Source organism: Uloborus diversus, chromosome 1, assembly GCF_026930045.1.
Source record: "Uloborus diversus isolate 005 chromosome 1, Udiv.v.3.1, whole genome shotgun sequence".
Lineage (NCBI taxonomy): Eukaryota > Metazoa > Arthropoda > Arachnida > Araneae > Uloboridae > Uloborus > Uloborus diversus.
Window position 1 is genome coordinate 49602526 of NC_072731.1, and position 19821 is coordinate 49622346.

Genomic DNA, 19821 nt, shown 5'->3' on the forward strand with positions numbered 1-19821 from the left:
ATTAGCTGATTTTGTATAAGTTGATTCCTCTAATTTAACTTTAAAAAAGGTTCCAACCATTATCGTTTTCAAAAAGGAAATATGCTGTATTATTTTAATCTGAGATTTGCTCTTTCAGTAAACAATTTGTGAAAGATCCGTTTTTGTTTATCAGAATTTTGTGAAGGGTCCGTTTTGGTTGATCCGGATTTTGTGAAAGGTCCGTTTTGGTTGATTGGATTTTTGTGAAAGGTCCGTTTTGATTAATCGGATTTTTGCGAAGGGTCCGTTAACGAACCCAAATTTGCTCCGTCCAGACCCCTAATATATTTAATCCTTTCAGATTTCTAGCAACTGGAATGGGCTACCAAGATCTCGGATTGGCATTCCGTGTTGGAAAATCAACTGTGCCACTCATCATTGATGAAGTGTGCAGCGAAATATTTAATATTCTGGGGCCCATGCACATGCATGTCAAGCTGCCAACATCTGCTAATGAGTGGAAACGAATTTCATATGGGTTCCAGCATAAGTGAAATTTTCCCCATTGTGTTGGTGCAATTGACGATAAGTTATTCCAAGTACACAGTGTCATATATACTGTCAGCCCAATCTAAATGAACAGTGTTAGTTCCAATGTTTCGTATTCGCTAAAGCAGGATTGTTTGATCATGTGTGGAAAAGTTTTTTACCTTACTAATTTGACGACACTTGTTTAAAAACAGAGCTATTTGAAAGAAGTAAGGTAGTGGTTATGAGTTTTTGAAAAAAGCTCAATAAACAATTATTAAATACATGTTGGTGGCGTAAATACAACAAAATTTTTAAAGTGCAAGTGTCTTCGAACTTAATTTCCAAAATCTTTGTCTTGGTACGCCTTTCCCAACATTACTTTTTGGAGAAGTCAATAATTATGGCTTGCTTACTCAAAAGTGTTCTGGGAAGTTTTTTGTATTGTAAAGAACCTCACTTATATCTTCAAATGTCTAGTATTCCCTGGCCAAGGTGCTACATTTTGACAGTTTTGTTTGCTTGGGGAAATATTCAGTTCCGAAAGATTTTTCTTATAAGCGGGACTGACAGTATTTCTGAATGTTATTTCTTTTTTCTGATTTTTCTCTTTTTTGCAGGGAAACATGTTGCTATTAATGCTCCTCCAAACTCTGGCTCATCATACATAAATTATAAAGGCTACTTCAGCATTGTCTTAATGGCTGCTGTTGATGCTAACTATAATTTTATGTATGTTGATGTTGGAGATTTTGGGAGAAATAGCGATGGTGGTGTGTTTGCCAACTGAACATTAGGAAAGGAGTTTGAAACCCTTCCTTTCTTCCCTGCTGATGAAAAAATCAGCTCAAATAGCTCTTCCATACATTTTTGTGGCTGATGAAGCTTTTCCGTTGAAGAGGAAACTTATGAAGCCCTACTCTGGACGTGGCTTGCCTAAAGATATGAGAATCTTCAACTACCGACTGTCCAGGAGTAGAAGATGCGTTGAAAACGCATTTGGTATATTGTGTGCCAGATGGCGAGTTTTGCCAAATACAGTGGCGCTACAGCCTGATATGGCAACAAAAGTTGTTTTGGCTTGTTGCTGTCTGCATAACTATCTAATGCAAAACGAAGCTGGTGCCTCCAATCGGAAGTATTGCCCCCCTACCTTTGGTGATGTTGCTGGCAGGATGGTTCCATCACTGAAGGTGCATGGCGCAAGGAGAAATTTTCTTTTTATCCGTTAGAAGACCAGGAAGAGCCAATGGTCTTGCATGCTTATGAAGTCGGGAATCAATTTCGTGACTATTTCAACAATGAAGGAACTGTTCCGTGGCAAAATAATGTGTAAAAAATTTTGTGATCATAATTTTCTTGTTTAAAATATTTTTTCTTATATATATGAGGCAGTGAGAAGCAAAGGGATGTAAGTGGACATTTTCAAGTTTTTAGTAAAACATGTTTAAAGATAACATCCTAGGTGGGCTTTCATTGAATTTTTTTTTTCAAAATCATGCTATACAGCAGCACCTACCAGGGCTATTAGTACCATCTCTTGCCCCTAGACAGAGGAGAGGTACCCCTACCATTTGTACTGGCTATTTCCAAATTTTTAATTTTGCCACTTAGATCCCTTTATTTCTCACTGCCTCATATTTATATTTTAATATCAACTTTCTATGATCGGATTCCTTTGAAATTTTGTTGGTAACCTTAGAACTGAAGACTGAAGTATTCTATAATGAAATCAATTGTTTAACAATTATAAGTTTATTCTAATTTTTAATCTACGTTTTTGCATAATGCCTCTAATATGAGGTTGTAAAAATACAAATTAAAATTTAATATCAGTAGGAAACCGTGATTTTCCTGCATCAAACGAAATGTTTTCCAATATTCCTAACTAATTAGAATGTGAATTATAAATGTTTTTAGCTAATTTAATGCTAAAACGTAGGCTAGGTTTGAATTGAAAATTCATTGTGGATCAATGTTAAACAATGCTTTCATTAAAATATTTAAAGCAAAACACATAATTATAGCAATTTTTGTATGCAAGAGATACTTCAAGATTACGGTGAACTCTCAGTGTAAATTCTGGAAATTGTAATAATGAAATAATTTTACATTTATTATTAGTTATTATCATTTAACTCATAAAAAAAAGTCAAATATTAGGTTGAACTGCAACTTTTTAGCAGATATATGTTTTTACTTCTGCTTACCTCATCTCTTTTTTTTTTTTCTTCTTTTGTACTCATCTATGTGTGTCCAGTTCATCCGTAGAGAAATTAATGTATGATATATAATTATAAGTGAAAGGTTATTAATGGGGGGGGGGGGGCTTACACATCCTTTTATGCTACTTGCAGAGCTTCAAAATTGTTAGTTCAATTATAAATGCCTCATTTGTCTGTTGCATGTGTCCCATATTTTTCCTTTTAAAGCTTACAAGTATTTTAATAGCTATTTAAAACTCACAATGTTAAATTTTCCAAACAATCTGTAAGAAATTCTGAATCTGTATGGAACTTTAACTCAACATGAAGTTTAGAGAAATTATTTTACACTTTTTTATTTTATTTTAAAAAGATTGTACTTAAAAACTTTTTTACTTAACTAATTATTTCCCCTGAAATCTAAATTTTTCAACAGTTTTGTGCATTGATCCATATATTTTTATTCACTGTCTACTATCATTTTATATATTTTTGCGAAATAAATTTCTTTAAAAGAGAAAAGTGTTTGTTATTACACAACATGCATAACATTTTTTTAAAAAAAACCTGCTACATACAATAAAAAAATAATTATCATAACTGTTGATATGGTACATAACAACCAAGGCTAATTTTTAATGACAGAACGAAGCTGGTTTTCTTCAGTATTATTTTTGCTGCTTTGTGAGTTATTACGAATATTTTTTACTTTAATACTGATATACATACGTGTTACCGTGATAGATCGAAACAGGAGATATATTTATGTACTGCAAAAAAAAAAAAAACTTCTATAGTCTAGTGAATGTTGACTGGGCCGAAGAGAGGTCATGTCTGAAACTAGGTGCTCGCCATGACTGTTGGTGATCCTGAATATTGCACCAAACTTGAACTTACTCAAAATGTTAAATGATTCTCAATTCAATAATCATGGCAATATGTCTTAATTGAAAGCAAAATAAATTAATATATTGACAAGAATAATTAAATAGAAGCACAATTTTTTTTTTAAATGTGTGTGGTAAAAAGAATTTCAATGAAACAAGCAAATCATCAACAAGTTAACTTCCTTTTTATTCCAAAAACCCTGAGATCAAGGTCATCATCTCAATTTTTAGGTTAAGTTTCCTTGACTCAGGTACTTTTTTTAAGTACTGATGCAAGCTCAACAGGAACATTTCGTCCCTGTCGGGCTTGTCATCGACTTTGAGCAGCTTGGCATTCTGCTCAATGGCCTGGAGCAAACAGGCATTGTTTACTCTTCCTTTACCACCCTTCTGTTGTGGAGTTTTTACAGAAGGTGGGGGTTCTGCAGAATTTTCTGCTACTGCAGTCTGTGTCTGGGAGAAGTCGGAGAGGGAAAAGTCGAGCCCAGTCTCAATAAAAGTTGGAACTTCTTGCGATAGGCTTATGGTTTCAGCATCCATATGCTCTTCTGCTCCATATCTTTGTGCTGGTTGGGATGAAGCAATATTGCTGCTTACTGTCCTATAAAGAAATCGGTAAAACAAAAGAACACTTTAGTTACTACCTCATAGATGTAACAACAATTATTAATTTTGAAACTAAACATTTATGCAGAATTAATTTATGGAACAAAAATTTTGAAAAAACAACAACATTTGGGACAAAAATTGAAGGAATGCAGTATGAATTCTGCAAATTGCTTTTAGAAGTGTATATTTTTTTTCAGAAAATAAATATTTACAGACACACATGAATATTTATTCTCGCATTGTTCTCTCTAGATGTGAATGCACCCGACATTGGCAAAAGCACATGAGTTTCTGCTTTATTACTTCTAATTTTTCATATTTTTGTAAGGGCAGAGGGGTCAAAAGGTAAATATTCAAAGAATATAGCATTGTTTACACGACAAAAACCACTTGCATGAAAGGAGAAATATTGCCTTCTTTTTGCCATGAGGAGCTTTGGATGAAAGGGGGGGGGGGGAGAGAAAATTCTCAATTCACTGATTAAACCTTCAAATTTTACCAAATGCTAAAAAATGAGCTTGCGTATAGTACCTACATCTGATGAGAAGAGATGTTAGGTATTGTTTAAAAAATTAGTTCAAGATTCCAAGTTTTTAGAATTGTCACTCAAAATTTGCAAATAAGTAAACTTTTCAGGAGGTCACAGTGATTTCCCATCAGTTGAGCCTTGCTCCCAGTGTTGTAAGAGTTTCGACCAGTGGTGGTTTTAACCATGGATAAAACCATTCAAAACCTTCCTAATGAAATAGTGTGCTTTGTCTTAGTGTGGAACAACTTTTAATGTTAGTGTAAGAAAAGTTGAATTTAAATCAATTTTGAAAATAATTTTAAAGATTACAAATACACATCTTATTTATTTTAATCATGCATTAAATTGTACAAGGTTATGCATATGAATTATGTGTGTTCACATATTAATGTCCTTTTTCAGTCAGCTCTACAATGGTTAATTCCAATTTTTGGTCAGTTATATCCAGCAGCATGATTAAAATCACATAAATCTACAAATCCCATACAATGAGAATTAAATACTTGAGAAACTTCTTTTGAAAGTCAGGGGCGCTCCCTCCCACCCATTTTTTTTTTGACATTTTCACAGTTTTAAAATATTTACCTTTTAACGTATTTCTGTTTCTGTGAACTAGATGCATTTTTGCTAACAAAGATGTATGAATGCTAATATATGTTAGAATGAAGGCTTTCACTGCTAGTGTCAATAATGTTGTAAGATTCCGGGCTGTTGTGCCGTGGTCTGAGTGCGGTTACTCCTGGTGTAACAACACTCAGACCAGGGAACAACAGCCTGGAATCTAACATTACTAAAATATGTTGATCCTGTAGTTGGAAGTTCAGTGGTACAGTGCTAAAAACTAAGATGTGCTTGCATAACAGGCCCAGGTCGGGTTGGTTTAGCCTGAAACTAGGGCTAATACAATAAAAATACAAAAATCTGGGACACATATAGCAACAGAAGTCAGAAATGGAAATGTAACACCATTTCAAACATATATTAATACCCAGTAGCAGAATTTCTTTTAGCACTCAGCAGAGCAAATACAAAAAATATATATAATCCGCAACATATATGGAGATTACGTTGATAAATCCTAAAATCTAAAATGACAAAAAAAGCTTAACAATAAAATGCTGATACAAGTACAAGCTACCTGTGAATTATATCCCAAAAATACAGTCAAAACCTTCATTAGCTGGAGTTATAGATTTTTCCCCCCTTTATAAGCCATTGCCCCCAACTAAGAAATAGTCTTCCAACATTTTCAAGATGCTGCTACACATGTTCCAGCATCCGACTGTTTTTGCTATCGGTGAATTATATTTTAAGACTAATGTATTCTTTTTCGTCAACAGCATAAAGGTTATATAAATACTAGAGATGTACCGAGTAACACTTTGGTCGAGTAATGAGTAATCGGCCGAGCACCGAGTTCCAATTATGTTTTAATGAAGAACCACCATCAAATACGTGATGAATTTTGAACTGCATCATCCGCCCCATCAATTTTTTTTTTCGTTTACAAATGCTTTGTCCCTAAGATACTTTTGTTCTACATACAAAATTAATAATTTGTGTGAAATTTTTCCCACTTTGAACAATATCTATGTGTGCCACCTGACAATTGAAAGTTATGAAAACTCAGAAAAATAACACATTCAGCAATTTTTTGCATTTATTTAATTGTTGATAAATATTATTTGATTTATTGAAGTCAATTTATTGTATATTTCATAATATTACATTGAGTTCTGAATCTAACTTCAAAATTAAAAATAAAAACCAGGAATCAATGCCAACAAAATCAGACAGTGTTGGTGAAAAATGAATTTCTGTTGGAAACTGGTTTTCCAAATCCCATACCAAATCTGTGTTTTGTATTAGAAAGGATAGCTGGTCTAATGGCTAATATACTTTCAGCAAGAGCACGTCGGTCTGCTTCAGGCACTTTATCATTCCATAGTGCAAGAGGTACAATTTATTCTGTCAGGTGATTTTTAAAAGCATTAATTGCACTTTCAGAAATTTCTGAATTAATAATACTATATTTTATAAGTAAATGAAAGAATTGCGAGTCATTCCACGGTGCATCGAAGACAAAAGTGCACATCATCCACCATGAACTATATACCAAAGTGACAAAATTAACAAAATTTCTAAATTTTAAAACTTGTTGATGCGTAGCTATTGTTCCAGTTGGTAGTGTAGTTCTTGGATTTGGTGTTGAAATAAGCAAATTTTGATTGAATAAATTAATTTTGCCATCTGCTTTATATAAAGCTGCTGGACATTTAAAGTCTGCTGCAGTTATCTCATTTGGATTGTTTACTGAGAAGAAAAAGCAAAGTTGAACAAATTCTAAGTAGTCACCTCTGCAAAACACAACATTTGATTTAGCTAATTTGATAACATTGTTTTTGCACTCGTCAATTCTTGCGGACTCGCTGAATGAACTGTCATCAAATTTGAATAAATTTATAGGTATAGCAGCGTCACTCTCTTCCACAAACTGCAGTAATGTATAATGTTTGCGAAATCTTTTAAACAAATATGTCTGGTGACTTCGATGCTTCAATTTTTAAATCGTCAAACACATGTGACAATATAATTTCTCCAATGTGGTGAGGGCTAGCTGACCACAGGAGAGCTTTACCCAAACGCTGTTGAATAGCTACACATGCTGCAATTATATGTCCTGTATTAGAAGCAGTTGTGACAAACGACATATTAACTATTGAGTCAGAACAGTTCCATGAATTTAGCAAATTAGTTGTTAAATTAGCAATGAAAACTCCGTTTTTTTTTTTTTTTTGTCTGTTCCTATTGGATATACTGGTACACCAAGAAGATTAACTTCATATGAATTACCCACTATAACTGCAAGCCTTTCTTCTGCAATATTTTGATTTGTTAAAGTTGGTAAGAGTCAAGAATCCCAGTGCAAAGTTGCAAAATCAAAACCATTCCATTGCTCCTTACAAGCTTTGACTATGTCTCTGACACTTGATTGTCTTGCTCTGTCTGTTGTTGCATATGATGCTGAAATTTTGGATGATTCACCACCAGCTTCTGCTATTAAAATTTTAGTGTATGAAGCTTGCTGCGCTGGTGTCATTTTAAACGTGTTGCTAATGATATAACATCAGGTCGTTTTATAGTATCATGCGGAATAAAAGCATATGAACCAGTTCGTGTTGTACGATGATGATTTCTGGTATTATGAGCATTATAAATCTGTCTCATCACTTGTATCACTATTTTCATCTTTTTCAATTTCATCAATAATAGCTGAATTAAAACTTGTATTGAAGTTCCTTGTTTCCTTGGCTATTTTTTCACAAAATGCTGCTTTTGATATTTCACGCGTTTCCTGACACTTAAGGTTTTGGTGTAATATTTTATCGAGTGAGCCAAAGGTTGTTAGATGATCACTTTTCATAGATTGAAGAAAAGCTAAATCTTCTGGATTTTTTATAAGGTATTCTACATTTTTAGGCCATAATGAAAATGTTTTAGCTAATTCTTCTTCATTTTCTTTACTTTATTAATGGAATTTGCTGTATTTCTTCTTTGAAGAGGAATTGCTGTGTTGTTTTCATGAAGTTTTAGTATTTTCTCACAGGATTTACGTTTAGTAGTCATTGGAATGTTTGCTTTTGCATAGAAATCAGATATTTTTGACAAGACAAGTTTTGAAGACTCCCATTTGGTAAGATTCTGATCGGCACCTTTCTCAGATACATCAAGCAGCGAAGCACTTGCAAGCTAGTGGGTAAACGTGAGCCCTTAAATTCCGAGTCCTCTTGAGTTGTTCCAAGTCCAAATACCATTGAAGATTGTCTGGTTTTGACTTTTATCTTTTGTACAGATGAACAAAGCTTTGTTTGGGGAGAAAATGTCACTGATTCAACAACAGCTGATTTACTCATGTTTATTGAAAGATTTCAAAATATGTTACTTTCAAAAATTCATGGATCTTATGAATTAAAACAGAATAGATCAACTTATTTAAGTGGTTTACAACACATATGCATAGAATAACAAGAAGAAAACGTGAAGAACTAGCATTAGCAGTTGTATGATAGAAGAAAATGGTAGAAAGTTGAAAACAAATAGTGAACCTAAACTTACAGTTACAAAAGATGTTATAGAAAGTTACTGAAAAAATGGTAACAGTTGAGAAGTTAACACAAGTACAATGTAAATTAAATAATTTAAAAATGATTTCCCATTATTACACTTTGAGTCACTTTTGATGTTCTAATTGTTCATTTACCTTAAAAAAGAAACTTCTTGCTTGAGGTGGAATACCTAAATCAATTTTGATTTTCATAAAAATTCACATTAATACTATCTAGTGGTATGAGAACATTTTTAAATTAGGGACAAAACAATTTTAGACTAGTTGGGCAAATGAAGCACCCTAACCTCCATGTCCAAATAACAGTTTTTAAAACAAAATTCCAGCTGGAATTTAATTATGCATTATTGAAAAGATTTTGTTTGTGTGTCCATAATTTTACAAATAAGTTATTTTTTAAATTAAAAAACATAAAAGGTAGGATTAATCAAGTTAGAATTAAAACAAATTATATCAATCTATACTTCGAGTCCACCAAACGTAAATAATTTTTAAAAACAAATGGAACAACGTTAAAAGCACAAATGTGCAGAAGCACGGCTGACAAGTGTTTCTGCATTACAAGGAACATCTTTTTCAGTGCATAAAATGTGAGCTAATGAAAGAAAAAAAATCTGACTTTTGTTGGATGTTTTTTAAATTTTAATCCATAAGCTCACATTTTGCGCATTGAAAAAAGCATTTCTTGTAAAATGCTAAAACACGTGTCTGCAGTGTTTCTGTACATTTGTGCTTTTAAAGTTGTTTTATTTTTTAAGAAAATGTATTTTTATGCTTCAAAAAACCATTTAATAATAATATCAATTTCATAATTTCTGTTCTTACCCTTTTGCCCCATTTTTATTAAATAAGTTTTAGTAACTTTGGGGCATTAAAATATAAGATTTACTCCATTGAAGTGAAGCATAACAAACTTCATTTTCCTCAAAATTTGAATTTGTCTTTTAAATTTAAATTGTAAATGATTACACTATATCATATGCTTTTTTATTAATTGTAAAATCTGCTTCGAACTATATTCAATTTTTTACAATTACTCGGTATTGGCTGAGTACGTGATCAAAATTTGGCCGAGTACCGAGTACTTGGTACTCTCTAATAAATACTTCAGTGTGTGCCCCTTTATTTACAAAACAGAAACTAGTGTCAACATGAGGAGATACTAGTGGTAAAAATGTTATCTCCATGGCTAATACAAGCATCGTTTTATTTATTTTTTTTTTTTTTGTAACCTCTCTCATTACTTATGCCTCAAGTTTGGCATGAGGAAATGCCACAAAACTTTAAAAAACTTACTTTCTGTGCCTTATTGTTGGGGCCAAAAAGCTTATCGTATCCATCAGAGGCCATTGAGTTGAGCAACTTGGTGCCTCGTCCCCGCTCTTCCCCACGTCCTTCTTCTTACGAACATATGTGTTGCGAAGGGTTCGCCACCTGTTTTTCTTAAGAAAAAAATTATATATGCATTTACATTGCTTCCCAGGAACATAACACAAAAAACAATTGTAGTAATGAAAATTTTCTCATTAAAAATAATTAACTGAGATCAAGCAAATCTAAAGAGAGAAATGAATTTTTATAGCTAAATAAATGCATGCATTGGCCTCATGGATACTCCACAGAAATTTTCATTGATTTAAAAAGTTAATTGATTTTTTCATGCCATGTATTTGTATTTTTTTGCATAGAATGCAATTATTTTACTGATCTATAACTAAAGATCTTTTGACCTTTTAATATCAAGCATTCTCAGAGTATCTTATTTTTATTGAACATGTACAGAAACTACTTACCACTTTTATTCATCCTTTCTGAAATGAGCATCCAGATCGCATCATGCCCTCTTTTATTTTTGTATTCTTGTAATCGGTTGTCCCACAAGACTGGAAAATTTTGAACTTCGTCTATAAGCCGTTCGTCGGACATGATGAAGATGAAAAAAATGTAAACAAAGGAAAAAGCGAAGTGAAAACAAAAATCGTTGCTCTAATCACCCAAACCAATTTAAATGCCCGCCTTCACGGTGTTGGAAGAATGAAGAAAAATATTTGCAAGGTTCTGATTGGTCAGTTCTTAAGCAAGCTGCAGCAGTTGCGTTGAGTATGACTGCTTTAAGGAAGGAGAAAAAACAGGTTTTTCCTTACGTCGCTACGGATCTTGCGAAAGTTACACATGTAACGCCAGTTACGACGGTCGTCTGAATGGGCCTTAAGAAATATTAAACTTTTTCATAAAAATGAAAATACTGTACATTCTATTCTGTTTTCTGCCCGACCGTTTGTGAAACCTGTTAATTTCTAAAAAATATACCTTGTTTATTCGAGATTTGTGACTTGTTGGTTTGCAGAAAATAATTCACATGAAAGCCTTTTAGCTAGAGTAGTTTCCTCTGTACAATCTACAAATATTGAGAAAATAAGATGTGACAGGGCTAATTTGAGTTATTTATTGACCAGTTATAGAAAAAAGTTAAATATATTAATTTAAAATCTTTGAAGTATTTTTTTAATGCTGTTAAGAATTAAGAAATACTATTAAAGTTCAAAATTCATTTTTTATGTCCATGGGCTGTGGTGAAGAACAAATGAAAAAGAAGTTTTTAAATTAATTTTTTTAAAAACTTCTCAGAAAATTGTAAAAACCCAAAAGTGGGTTAAATAATGGGTTTGTTTACATGGGTTTTTTCAAAAAAAAAACCATTGGGTCCAATTCGGCCCTCCCATATCCTAACGTTAATAAACGTGGCCTATAATCTTGTTTTTATGGCAAGAACTGTGTTTTTAAAATTAAAAGTTTCAAAATTTTGACCGGACCCCCCTTCCCCCTTTTTATTTGATCAAAAAATATTTTTTTGTTTTTTCAATGTACCCCCCCCCCCCAAAAAAAAAAAAAAAAAAAAAACTTTTTTCTGGTAACGTCAGGGTCAGAATTCAAGCAAATTTGGTAGGAATTAGACAAAGGCTGCTTCAATGATACAAAGGAAACAAATGTTTTGGAGACTTAGAGAAAGAAATATTTTCGTGCCATAGGAAAAAAATAGAGAATCATTGCAATAACTCTCTATTTTGTGTGTCTATGACTGTGTATCTATGATACATGAAATGAGAGGGCGCTGCAAGGCGCCCCTATTTTATACAATCTGATCCGGGCATCTTATACGATCGGCACCTCCCATTTCGGGGAATATTCAATAAAGGTGCTTTTTAAAATGTCGCCAAATTTTGGCGATAAATCTCTCTCTTATGGCAACCAAGCGCCACTGACGCAATACTACGGGAACCCTACTATTTCCCCCTTCTCTGGCGATAAACTGCTCTCATAGCAAACCGGCGCCACTACGGGGATACTACGGCAACCCCTTTATTTCTCTGACCCTACTACCCACTCTACGGAGCGGACCTGCCTTTCCCCCCACCCCCGCTTTTCGCATTTCGGATGGGAGTGCAGTGGTGAATTCATCTCGTGGCCAAATTTCTTTTTAATTAATTTAAGTTGCGCGTTTAAGGATCTTATTGAAAACCTGCAAGCAGTGAGTACAACTTTTTGCTTTTTTTTAAATTTAAATCTGTAAAATAGTTTTTATAAAACGGCATGGGATGCAGTGATTTCATTGTTACATAACCAGAACCACCCCCTCTTTTGTAGTGCTTAATTTTACAAAAATAATTAATTTCTTGGAGTCTAATATTTATTTTAATCCTAAATTTAACCTTTCCAATCGTTTTTTAATTTTTTTCAGCCCAGTTGTATTTAGATTTTGCTCTAATCAGGCTAAACCTATTTGCAACCATGCCGTTTTTTTTGTGTGTGATTTTATGTGTTTTTTTTTTCAACTGTTGATAAATTTTTTGGCCTCCATTTCCAGACGCTACTTTTTTCGCTCTGCAAATGAAAAAGAAAGGCTGAAAATATTTTTTTTTTCTATCCTACTTCCGTGGAAAATGAATGAATTTCTCGTGTTTCATAGGATTTATTTTTTAATTGAGTTTTTAAGGGTTTATTTTTTTAGATTAGTTAAATAATAGTGTTTTTGAGGATATTTCCCAAATTATTTTTTGATTTGATGTTTGTTTTAATGTTTTTATAACCGTTTTATTAAAATTCATTTGTCTGGTTATAGTAGTATTTTACTGTATTTTTTGGGGTTTATTTATTTTGATTAATTTATACTTAGTGTTTTTGAGGGGTAAATTATTCAGATTAATTTCTGTTTTGCTGTGTTAAGTTTGTTTTAATGTTCTTTTACAGTTTTACTAAAAATATATCTATCTAGTTTTCGCAGCATTTTATTGTATTGTTTAAGGTTTATTTATTTAGATTAGTTTATAATTAGTGTTTTTGTGCATTAAATTATTCAAATTAATTTGTTTTTTGACACGTTAATTATTTGTTTTAATGCTTTTTACCTTTTTTTTAAAGAATTTTTTTTGCCTAGTTCTCGTTGCATTTCAACATAATTTTGAGAGTTTATTTGCTTAGATTAGTTCATATTTAGTGTTTTTAAGCAGTTGAGTTTTTTAGTATTTATTTCTCGAGATTTAGTTGTTTTTGAACCTTTTGTTTACATTTTGATGTTCCAATTTCTTGTATTTCTGATGCAAAAACTCCATTTCATTCATTTTCCGGTAGATTAGTAAAAAAAACATACGTTTCTCCCCCCTTTTTTTCATTGGCAGAGAGGGAAAAATAGCGTCTAGACATTGGCACCAAAAAATTTGGCGAACTTTAAAAAAGTCGCCAAGATGCACCTTTATCGAAAACTTCCCCTCATTTTGTATGAATGTCGTCATGTTTCGCTGAAACAGGGGGCGTCTTATGGTGCCTGGGCAATTGCCCCACTCGCTCCCAGCCCCCTCTTCGGACAGCCCTGGGAAGAGGATGGGACACCGAGGCACAATTCACTCGCACATGAATTATGCTCAGAAATTCACAAAACTCAGATAATGAGCCGACTTGTCTCTGGCTTGACAGACTATAGATGGGGGCCCGACGATAGCTCCCTAGTTCATCAATTTATCAGACTTAAAAAACAAGGCACAATTTCACTGTGGACTGTATTCACTCTCTATTATTGCTCCACTCCTGTTAATGCTACGCATGTACTCTCACTCAAGTGATGGCGACAGCAGCATCATTCTTTATAACACACATTAGGTGTAGGCATTCTACTCAAGAATTCATGTATATCTCTACGATTTCAAAATGAAAAAAGTGGGAAAATGCACAATATATATATCATTAATTTTACTTTAATCTTATAATTCCTTTTTTTTTTTTTTTTTTTTTTGCGAGCTCATTTAAAACATTCAGTTCAAATACATCATTGTCTTTTTGAATATCAAATGCTTAGTGGTATGGGAGATATGAATGTGTTCAAGTTCTGGGAGGGGTTTAAACCCCAAAACCCTTCCGTGGTTGCGCCATGACTAAGTGCTATTTTATGATCTAAGTTACCAACAATGAAAATTCCAATAATTTGTTTCTAAAAATTTTCAACGAAAATTATTCTATTCAAAATAGCAGAGATTTCGGTTGCTCTTCCAACATGTGCTTCAACCCAAAAGGAATTTTTGCAGTCAACAGCCGCTCACACCGTCACAGATCAAAACAAAATGAAAATAACATGAACAAAAAAAGGTTATAGCTTATAATGTAACTATAAATTAAATTGTAAAATTTTTGTAAACAAATTTAAATGTACATTTCAAAGTAGACAGAGTATATAAACTAACTTGACTCCTGTAAGAGCTTTTGAAACAAGAAACTGTTGTCTCAGGATTCTGTAATAAGATGCTCGGGGTTTGCTTGCAATCTTCTATTCTACCAAGAGGCAAAATTTTACTACAGTTGGGATCCGGTTCCATTTTTCGGAGCGAACAAATTTTAGCGTAGACTACGATTTTAGGGATTTCACTACCACTAGAGGTCGCACCAGAGGAAAGGGTTAAAGGGAAAAAAAGCAGAACCGGAAGCGGGCAGGAAGGCATATTGACCGATCCCAAGCGGTAATTCTGTAATCCACGCTATGGCTTGATTTCTTCCATGCTCAATAGATGGCGCCACTACTTTTTCATGATTTTTTTTTGCTTGCTTTTCAAAAATGTCTTGTGTCTTTTAAAGTTTTAACCATGGATAGCTTACCATCCGGCTTTACTTATTCAAATATTAATATTACAAACGATCAAAACGAAAATTTAACTTACAGAGTAAAAGAAATCACTGATGAAAATGCTGCAAATGTGGGTTTTAAAATTTTTTTTCTTAATTTAATTGCGGATAGTCCCGAAAAAAAAAGATGTTATTAAAGGGACAGAACAGCCGATTTAAATTATTGGAAATTAAAAAAAATGTGAAAATTCATGTGCCTAAAGGTTTAACGTTGTAATTAATAATTTAATCAACGGTCTAATTGATACAACTATATCAATTAGATAACTTTATATGCAGTATTCGGGGGGGGGGAGTACATATATATAGTGTGAAATGTAAGTCAGAACATCTCTTTTACAAAAGTACTCCAATAGGCTTTCTAGTTTTTTATTTATTTATTTATTTTTTTTGAAAAACACAAAGACACACACATATATATATATATATGGCAATGATTTTTTTTTTGGTGGTGGGGGTGTGATCGCTTCCTTTTTTTTGGGGGGGGGGAACACATTCACCTTTAGTTTTATTTACCCATGTTTTGTAGCATTTTTTAAAATTAATTTTCTGTTTAGTTTGTTCTTTAACTTTTGTTGTTTTTTCCACCAGTACTTACATGTTCTTTACTTAATTGCTATGTTGGGCCTTTTTTGGTTAAAGATTTTTTAGATTGTATTTGTGTTTCAATAAAAATTGAATTAATTTCTCTTTTGAATGGCTTATACAGATTTAACTTAAATATGCATGTTAATTTTATACACAGAACCCCAAGTAACATAAATCACGTTACATCACGTTGCTCTGAATCGTTGACATCACGTTACTGGTAACGTTGATAGAGCGAAAATATGTCTCGTTGCAAAACGCAAATGCAACGGTTTTAGTAACGTTACATCAACGGTTTCAGTAACGTTACATCAACGATTTTTGAAACGTTACATCAACCTTTATTTATCACGTTACATCACGTCGCTTTTAAACGTTGTATTAAGCTTTTTTTTTTTTTCACAGCTTGAATAAAGTTTTTTTTTCTTGGTAACAAGGAAGGTTGGTTCATTGAACCCTTAATTTTTGATACAGTAAGTATTCTGCATTTTTTGTTAATGCAATTACTGTTAATATACTTTTATAAAATCTTTACATTTTTTTTAACTTATAAAATGTCTCATGCCGTTCAAAGGTGTTCAAGTATTCTCACACTGTTGCTTTGTTTACACTATTTTGTAAGAGCATTCCTGATATTTAAAAATAAACAGATCATAACATAGCATAGCCGAATTTACATCAAGTGGAGCTCTATTAATAGTCAAAATTAACGATATTACTACAAATTAAATAAAAAATTCTTTCATAAATAAATCCTTGAAAAAATAATTATTATTATTACTAAAGAACTCCAGAAATATTTTTCGAAAGGCGTGAAAGTTTTGAAAAAATCCTCTTACATCAGTGCTTTAACAAAAATTTGCATAAAGATAATTTCAGTTACATGACAAAAATTTTTTCAAAAAATTGCTACAATTATTTCGTCAAAATCATTCTGCAAAAAGCCGATTAAATGAGTAAAAAATGGTATCATTTATCGCTTTTATAGCTTATTAATGGAACATATCCCCAAGCTTCAGCATCTTTTTAAGAAATCAATGAATAAATAATCAAATAGAAACATCTAACATTATTCTTTCAAACAATATTATAAATAAAAGTACGGTGGGAAAAATACTCAAACTCCGACCAACGGCGGTTCATTAACTTCATAAAAATATGTGATAACATTTTTTTTAAAAATTAAATAAGTATATCAACAATAATACACTAACAATAATACAAAGTACTTACCGCTAAAAGTGATGAGAGATCGCGTTTGCGAAGCTGCAAAATACCCTGTTCGCACTGCAACATTTGATCCGGGTTACCGCTGATCCGAGTTAAAGTTAACCCATTTTCTTATTCTCACTGTTCGCATTAGCTACCGCTGATCCGGGTTAAAAATACTCTAGAACCAGTTTTAAGTGAGAAAACTGACTGGTGTTGAGAGTATTCTAAAGTTTGTTTTGGTTTTGCTTCTCGAAGTTTGCTGCTTAATATGATGCACTCGCTTAATTTGAGAAGTGTTAATTCTTTGGGCAAAAACGACAGTTCGTGGAATGTCTGATGAAGAATTTTTGCATTGGGAAAAACTTGATGCTTCCTTGTGCGAAAAAATTATGTTTATTGGCCGCCAGGATACAAATTTTAAATCCTGCATACCAGTTGAAAAAAAGATAGCGTTATACTCTATTATTTTTCCCAATAAAGATGTGGAGTTAAGGAGTGGACATTTAAGGCTTTAAAAAATGGAAATGTAACAGTTTTTTACTCATACACTGAATATACACTTTCTGTTTTCTTAACACCGGTAAGATATTTTAATATGGACCTGAAACAGTGTGATCATCAAGCATAGCTGCAAGAATTGCATTCATTTGAAATCAATACAAAAGACTTAAAAAAATTATGTGAACTACAGAAAAAATGGGAAAAATAAATTCCTCATTTTCATGTAATTTCTTTTTTTTTTTTCCATTGATAATAAAAAACTAGTTCGAATAAGCGTTTTTGTGTTATGCAGGAACAAAAACAAAGAATTAAATAATTAGTAGCCCAATTCTTGGCGAAAAATAATAAAAAATAACTAAATGCAAAAGTAAGATTTCCATACATGTTTCATCGTTTTAAATGTGCAAAATAAAGTAGTAGTGTAATTGGTAGCCTAAATTTAAAAAAAAGTTTATTTCTCCTCAATTACGCACGATTATTTGCATCGCACAAAAGAGAGAAAAAAACAAAAATCACAGTCATATTATAATGATTTATTAATGCATGTGATTTAATAAATTAACACATAAGAAACACAGATAAAAAACAAATATTGACACAAACCTGGTAGAGTTTCATCAAGTTTTCAATTTTTGTTTTGATTTCCTCCACACTGCGGATGATAACAAGCGACATTTCTTTGCTAATTTTTTCAAAAATCAACCGATTTCTTTTTGACTTATTCAAATTGGTTAAGTTTTCTTTCCACATTTGGATCAGGAGCCTTTGTCCATTAACAAATGAAATTACTTGATTTTTTGTTGCATGCTTTGCTGTTTAAAGTTGATAGAATTTGTTGAAATCAGAAATAATGGTACGACTGCAGCCAGGCTCTTGATAAAATTTAAAACTGTCTATCAATTCAAACTAGGTATCTTTTAAAAACATTTTGCAAAACCCCGCTGCACTTCTCCCAAGTCTCATATTGTGGCCAACAGCAAAAATGTCAGTGAGTTAAGAGTACCACAATGGTACTAGCATGTTTTTTAAATTATATTTGTTCCTTTTTCAACATAATTAGTTGGGAGAATCTCAAAATTTGCGAACAACGTTTGTTGCTCGACCAGAAGCTATATCCGCCTAGTCGAGAACTAGGGCCCCAGTTTGGAATCTGAGAAATTATTGAAGTTTTATTGGGACCTCGCGACCAAACTGACAAGGGCCCGCCTTGGCTCTCTGCGGCCATGCACTTGCCAAAAAAGTAGCTATACAGAATTAGTTTCAATAATGTAAAACATTTTGCAAATTTAGAAAATTTCCTGTGAATGGCATTTGCCTCTTCGTATGTATTATCCAGAGCTGGCTAATTTCGCTGTATTCTAACCAAGTCCATTTTCCTTGAATTTTACTTCCTAGTTTAATGTTTAGCTTAAATTACTTAATTTTGCATACATTAAGATAATGCAGCATCAATCGTTAAATATTTAATATTTCAGTTCCTGTATTCTATCTTAGAGGCATATTCAACTAGATTGTGTTTGAATTGATCAAATTCTGTCGACCAGTAGTAGCCAGCAATTTACTTTTATGTGGGGAAAAATAAATTTCTGGCTGTGCTATTGGTAGGTACAATTGATCGTATTTGATTTCATCTAATTCTGTTACAGTTGAGTATGCCCCTTAATCTAACATTTGAAAAATCGTTATCGATTTCGTTCATTGTGCCTTGTTTCGTTAGACATTAAGGATAATAAGAACTAGAGATGTACCGAGTACTCTGTAACTACTCGGTACTCGGCCAATTTGCCAAGTACTCGGTACGCGGCCAAATTCTGATCAGATACTCGGCCAATACCGAGTAGTTGCAAAAAATTTAATATTGTCCAAGACAGATACTAAAATTTATAAAAAAAGAGCAAACATTATATTCTTCAATCATTTACAATTAAAATTTATATAAGTCAAATTTAAATTTTGAGAATAATGAAGTTTGTAATGCTTCAATGGAATAAATCTTTATTTTAATGTCCCCAAAGTTAATAAAACTTATTTATTAAAAATTATGAAAAAAAGGTAAGTATAGAAAATGTGGAGTTTATATATTAAAAATTGATTTTCGCTGCAAACAAAAATTAGTTATAAAAAATGTAAAAATACCTTTGCTTAAAAAGTAAAAGGAAATAAAACAAGTTAAAAGCATAGTGCAGGAACTCTGCAGACACCTGTTTTGGCGTTACAAGGAATTCTTTTTTCAATGCACAAAATGGGAGCTCGTAGATTTAAAGGCATCCGACAGGAGTCGGATTTTTTTGTCGAATGTCTTTACATTCTTTAGCTCACATGTTATGCACTGAAAAAGACGTTCCTTGTAACGGGTGGGGGGGGGGGGGGGGGGGGGGGGGGGGGGGGGGGGGGGGGGCAGAAACACGTGTCTGCAGTGTTCCTGCACATTTGTTTTATCTGCTTTTAAAAATTATTTATGTTTGGCAGACTAGAACTATAATTGATTGGTATACAGTGAAATCCCTC

At 32.7% G+C, this 19821-nt stretch overlaps 1 protein-coding gene across 1 annotated transcript in view; it reads right to left on the reverse strand.

Annotated features, from left to right (window-relative positions):
* The window catches only part of LOC129220637 (serine incorporator 5-like), an 87194-nt gene extending 72496 nt beyond the window's left edge, over positions 1 to 14698 (reverse strand). Inside the window, exon 1 of the mRNA XM_054855101.1 lies at positions 14577 to 14698. The gene's annotated coding sequence lies outside the window, so the exon portion shown is untranslated. The remainder of the gene's footprint in view (positions 1 to 14576) is intronic.
* Positions 14699 to 19821: the final 5123 nt, after the last annotated feature.